Here is a 6,000-nt window from a genome sequence, read left to right on the forward strand (position 1 = left end):
TGCAATTCATCTCTCCCACCCCACACACCACCTTTTACGTCCATTACCGTCTACAGAATCTATGCCAAGGGAACTTCTGCATGCTCTCAATGTAGATGAAAGTACTGATCAAGCAAGGAAAATAGATCTACATCGGCATGACAAATCTGTATATCTTACATACCATACCTCGGGGGCGGGGGGGACAATGGGTGTGGACTTTTACTTAAAATTATTCCGAGAATGGTGTATTATTTGCACAGTTATGTTAGTCTGTATTTCATCCTCCTCCCATCTGGTTCCCATCTCTCCTCCGTGCTCCCTGGCAAACAGGTCTGCCTTTTGACTGTCTAATTGGGCCATTTAAATGATCCAGCGTCAGTGGTCTCTCCCACCACACTCCTTAGGTTCATAGAGTGCCTGTGGCGATCACACAGGGCCCCCGGACGTTTGACGGTCTATTGACCCTGTGCCACCACTGTGATTGTGTTCTTCACTGCCACCACCCCGTTTCTCACGGGGAAATATGGAGTCCAGACAGATGTTAATATTAACAAATAATCAAGTTTATTTTTAAATGCAGGAACAAGCTTATGGTTTCAGTTAGTTTTTCTTGGCAGTTTCTTCATCTTAATTCCTAACAACTTCAAACTGATTATTCCCAACTATCTATCTGACTCCACCTAACAATTCCTCTCACTCTCTCACAGTACAACTCGACCAACCCACTGCCTATTCCTCCCTCTTCCTTCTCCAATTCCCAAACCTCAACTGACTTTCAAAACCTCCCACTCTAACTTTTACTCCTCCCTTGCATTCCCACTGGCCAATCACATCACATTCATTTTAACCCTTTCCTTATGACCCACCTAGGAGGCAAACGCCACGCTGCCCCTCCCCAAAAAAGTTGATGGGCATTGCCATTCAAATGGTGTGCATGTCAGTTTGCATTTCTTAGTACAGAAAGTATTGATCTGATTTGTAGAGATCTTTCCTATTCTACTTATGGTAATTCAAGAGGGTTCTGGAAGCATATCTGTGTGAAAGAAACAAGCAGAAGGTTAACGATGTTCGGGTTATTCCTTCAGAGAAGTTGAGTACAGCTGCCTTAATCTGGTTCTGTTATCTCTTTCTCTCAACGTCATGCTGACTATAATAATAAGTGCTTGAAAAATGCAAGCTGTGCTGATGATAGAAGTAGTACGACTCATACAACATGTTGGCGACTAATATACACACAATAATTACCAAAATGATTATACATTCTTTACCAATCTTCTGAGAAAAATACACAAAGCCACAGAGACTTGCGAACTACCCAACCTAAGATGAACTTATACAGTGGTGCCTCGCAAGACGAAATTAATTCGTTCTGCAAGTTTTTTCGTCTTGCGATTTTTTCGTCTTGCGAAGCAGGAACTTTGGAAAAGCTTCAAAAATCACCAAAGTCTTCAAAAACCTCAAAAAAGGCTACCACACCGCGTGCTATGAGTTGCTCCTCGAAGTGAATGCACGGTTTTAAGAAAAAGGAAACAAACTTGCAAGACAAAGGAAACAAACTTGCAAGACGTTTTTGTCTTGCGAAGCAAGCCCATAGGGAAATCCGTCTTGCGAAGCAGATCAAAAAATGAAAAACTCTTTCGTTTTGCGAGTTTTTCGTCTTTCGAGGCATTCGTCTTGCGAGGTACCACTGTAATGTCTGATTTCAATGGATTTTTCAAGTGCTTAACTCAGTCTTTTGTTTTCTTTATGCTTTTAGGTAAGTTCATGAAGATACCAACAAAAGGTAAGCTTGATGTTGTTCACAATACCAAGAGATGCTAGTGAAGTTGTAGATGGATGTTGTTGTTGTTGTTTAGTTGTTTAGTCGTGTCCAACTCTTCGTGACCCCATGGACCAGAGCACGCCAGGCACTCCTGTCTTCCACTGCCTCCCGCAGTTTGGTCAAACTCATGCTGGTAGCTTCGAGAACACTGTCCAACCATCTCGTCCTCCGTCGTCCCCTTCTCCTTGTGCCCTCCATCTTTCCCAACATCAGGGTCTTTTCCAGGGAGTCTTCTCTTCTCATGAGGTGGCCAAAGTATTGGAGCCTCAGCTTCAGGATCTGTCCTTCCAGTGAGCACTCAGGGCTAATTTCCTTAAGAATGGATGTGTTTGATCTTCTTGCAGTCCATGGGACTCTCAAGAGTCTCCTCCAGCACCATAATTCAAAAGCATCAATTCTTTGGCAATCAGCCTTCTTTATGGTCCAGCTCTCACTTCCATACATCACTACCGGGAAAACCATAGCTTTAACTATACGGACCTTTGTTGACAAGGTGATGTCTCTGCTTTTTTTCTTTCTTTTTAAGATGGATGTTAGCGAAGTTGTATATAGGGTGCCGGCGTTTTGCACCTGTTTCGCCCTGGCAGTCCAAGTAATCAAGAGGCCGCTGTTTGCCCCCGATGGGGCTCTTTTACTGGGGCTTGCAGGTAGCACACTCCCAAGGTAGTTTTCCAGGCTTCTTCAGTGGTCTGATCTCAAAGCCTTGATACGTATATTGATACAGTGGTACCTCAGGTTAAGTACTTAATTCCTTCCAGAGGTCCATACTTAACCTGAAAGTTTTCTTAACCTGAAGCATGACTTTAGCTAATGGGGCCTCCTGCTGCTGCCACACCGCCGGAGCACGATTTCTGTTCTCATCCTGAAGCAAAGTTCTTAACCCGAGGTAATATTTCTGAGTTAGCGGAGTCTGTAAACTGAAGCGTATGTAACCTGAAGCATATGTAACCACTGTATTCAATTTCATAGAGAATACTAATTTTTGGTTTAAGCTTAAGAGACTGAATTGCTTAAGAGACTGATTTGAGACTATAATAATAGGCCAGAAGGAGCCTTGGTTTCACTTACTCTTTCTATCTCTCTTCCTTCTGGTGTGCTGTTCTGTACATAGTATGCTATACAGTGGTACCTTGGTTTACAACCATAATCCGTTCTGGAGGTCCATCTGTTAACCAAAACAGGTTGTAACCCAAGGCGTGCTTTCACCAATGGGGCCTCCCAAAAAAATTTGTTCATAATCCAAAAAAAAAAAAAAAAAGGTTGGTAATCCAAAAACAGGTTGCAAACTGGGACACGCACTTCTAGGTTTGACGTATTTGTAATCCAAAATGTATGCAAACCAAGACGTATGCATACCAAGGTACCACTGTAGTGTTAAGGTTTAGACTTATTATAAGTTATTGTAAGTTTAAGTTATGTCTGCTGAAACTGGATTACTTGTGGACAGTGCCAATCCTGAATGTATTGGATTTGTGATTGTTATGCTCATTTGCCTTCAGTAGCAGTAAAGTTCTGCTGGATGAAATACAATTGCCTCTTGTCTATTTGTTGGGAAGCCTGCAACATGTTCAAGTTTTTACTCTGCTACCTATACATTGGAATCTACTCTGGATCAATATTGTGTAGAATTTCAATTGATCTTGTGATCAGTTATGTTGGCTGGGGATTACTTGCCCTCTCCACCAATATTTTATTCAAGTTGGCACCCTGCTTAGGTTTCAGCTGACTATCAGGTAGACTCTCAAATTCTACAGCTTCTGTGTGATGTCAAGAATAGGAGCTGGGACGCTGGGTCATCACTTGCATTGTCTGGCCAATGGAATGAGGACCCTGGTAGATCATCAGAATTGCCTATAAATATTTCAATGGATTAATCAATCAATCAATCAAAAAGGGTTGTGTTTGGCTTAATTTGGTTTTTAGTGTTGAATCTGCCATAGCCCATTGAAGCATGTCAGTCATAACTTGAGACTGCTGATGCCAAGTGGTGCAGGTGTGAAACAGCCATAGGATTTTAGTGCACCTCTTGTGTGTTCACAATTGTCACATCTTCTATAAAATCCACAGACTGGTTTAAAGACGCATGATTTTATACTGGCAAAGCAAACATGTATATATTATTGTCTGGATGGGAGACTTCCTGTGAAACATATGCCAGCTACTTAAAAATGGCAAATTCGATATAAATGCATACCCAAGAGTCCAACTTGTTGTATAATGTAAATAGAAATTTAAAAACAAATAAATATTGCATAGTAATTTTAAAGGCCAAATAATGTATACAGTCCTTGTAAGAATTGCTTTCATAGGAATTAGCTCAAGCTGAGCATAGCAGCTGATGCCATCATTACCCCCTAAAGCTCCTCAAAATGACTGCGGCATTATATTATAATTAACGTATGCCAACTCTGGTTTAGTTGTATCCACTGAAAACTGTCAAGTGTCATTCCAAATATCATGCAAAAACATCTGCGTCAAAAATCTGTCATTACAATTTGTAGATATGTAATAGAATACAAGGATCATCATTAGAGGTGTCGGAAGAGTTTGCAAGGCTTAGAGTTAGCAGAGGAAAACCCCACAGATTAGCCATGAATGAACCAAGGTTTTGGCAAAACTGTGAAGCTCTGGCAGAACGCAACTGGTGCCGTGGATTAAAAATACAGTTGTTGTGTTCCAAACTGACACTCATCTCCCCTACTGGCCTGGATTTCCAACCAATTCAAACCTTAAATTTAAACATTTTCTTCCTACCATCCCCCCCACCCATTTTTAAAGGGAAGAAGGGATAAGTAGTCTGATTGTTTTATAATATTGCCAAAATAAATAGGAGTTGAAACTTACCAAGTTTTCAGGTAGTAGCTCTTTAGATCCGGAATACATATTCCCAAACTGTGTTGAACACGAGAATGAACTTGCTGGACCAGACAATGTCTTATCTAGTCCAGTATTGCAATACAATTCATGTATTTATTTATTTATTGAATTTGTGTTATATATATATATATATATTGTTAATTTTCTGTTTTTATTAAATTTTCTGTTTTGCAGTTTAGAATATTCATTTTGACAACCTTAAAATATCAGTGACTTCCCTTCTTCTCTTTCCATGGTTCATTTTGCGTAGCATAAATCCCTGCATATTTTATACAAACTACTAAACCATTCAGTATTCCATTATTACTTCCATCAAAACTTATTTACGCTGTTGAATTTATCTTAATGCTGCCAGCATTTTCAGCTGTACACAATTTCCCCCCATATGTTCAATAAACATTTTCCAATCTTCTTTAAAGAATGTTCTTCTTGTTCTCTTATTACCGTATTTTTCGCTCTATAGGACGCACCCGACCATAGGATGCACCTTGTTTTAGAGGGGGAGTCTTGCTCTCCCGGCTTCAGCAAAAGGATCCCAAAGCCTTCGGAGTGCAGTGCGAGTTCCTGCTGTGCACCAAAGGCTTCAGGGATAGCCACCTGAAGCCTTTGGAGTGTGTGCTCTTGCTCCCCAGGCTTCAGCGAAAGCAACGCGTAGCCTCCGGAGCATGGAGGGAGCACTCCCTCTGCGCTTTGGAGGCTTTCCGTTGCTTTCACTGAAGCCAAGGAGCCTGCATTCGCTCCATAGGATGCACAAACATTTCCCCTTAATTTTTGGAGGGGGAAAAGTGCGTCCTATAGAGCGAAAAATACAGTAGATCTGCAAGCTGTGCATATTCCACCAGTTTAAGTTGCCATTCTTCTTTGGTTGGGACCTCGCTCATTTTCCATTTTGGGGCTAACAAAACACAGGCCGCCGTAGTGGCCTACATAAATAACTTTTTTTTTTTAAAACATCTGGGAATTTCCATCTTATTTATTTATTAAATTTGTATACCGCCCTATACCTGCAGATCACAAAATTACAATATAAAACACACAAACACATAACAAAAACAAAAAGACAACCCAATAATCTCCCTTCCACAGCATGCTTTAGCTGAGATTCCTGCATTGGCCTTTGGGAATACCTTCCAACTCTTTGATTCTAGGATTCTCTGTGAACCAGCCTCCAGTCAGTGTCTCCACCCTCTTGCCCTTTGGCTCTGTTATCCTGCTAATATAATACCATATGGTTATATCTTTCAATGTGCAGCAACCCTTTGAAGGAATGAATAACTGGAAGAATTACAGGAATTTTGCACAATTATTTATGTTTATGC

At 40.9% G+C, this 6,000-nt stretch overlaps 1 long non-coding RNA gene across 1 annotated transcript in view; it reads left to right on the forward strand.

Annotated features, from left to right (window-relative positions):
* Window positions 1-1,766, forward strand: part of LOC309349714 — a 71,277-nt gene extending 69,511 nt beyond the window's left edge. Inside the window, exon 3 of the long non-coding RNA XR_014160125.1 lies at window positions 1,739-1,766. This is a non-coding gene — a long non-coding RNA (uncharacterized lncRNA). The remainder of the gene's footprint in view (window positions 1-1,738) is intronic.
* The last annotated feature ends 4,234 nt before the right edge of the window (window positions 1,767-6,000 follow it).

Source organism: Podarcis erhardii (genome assembly GCF_964252035.2).
Source record: "Podarcis erhardii genome assembly, chromosome: 9".
In the NCBI taxonomy this organism is placed as follows: Eukaryota; Metazoa; Chordata; class Lepidosauria; order Squamata; family Lacertidae; genus Podarcis; species Podarcis erhardii.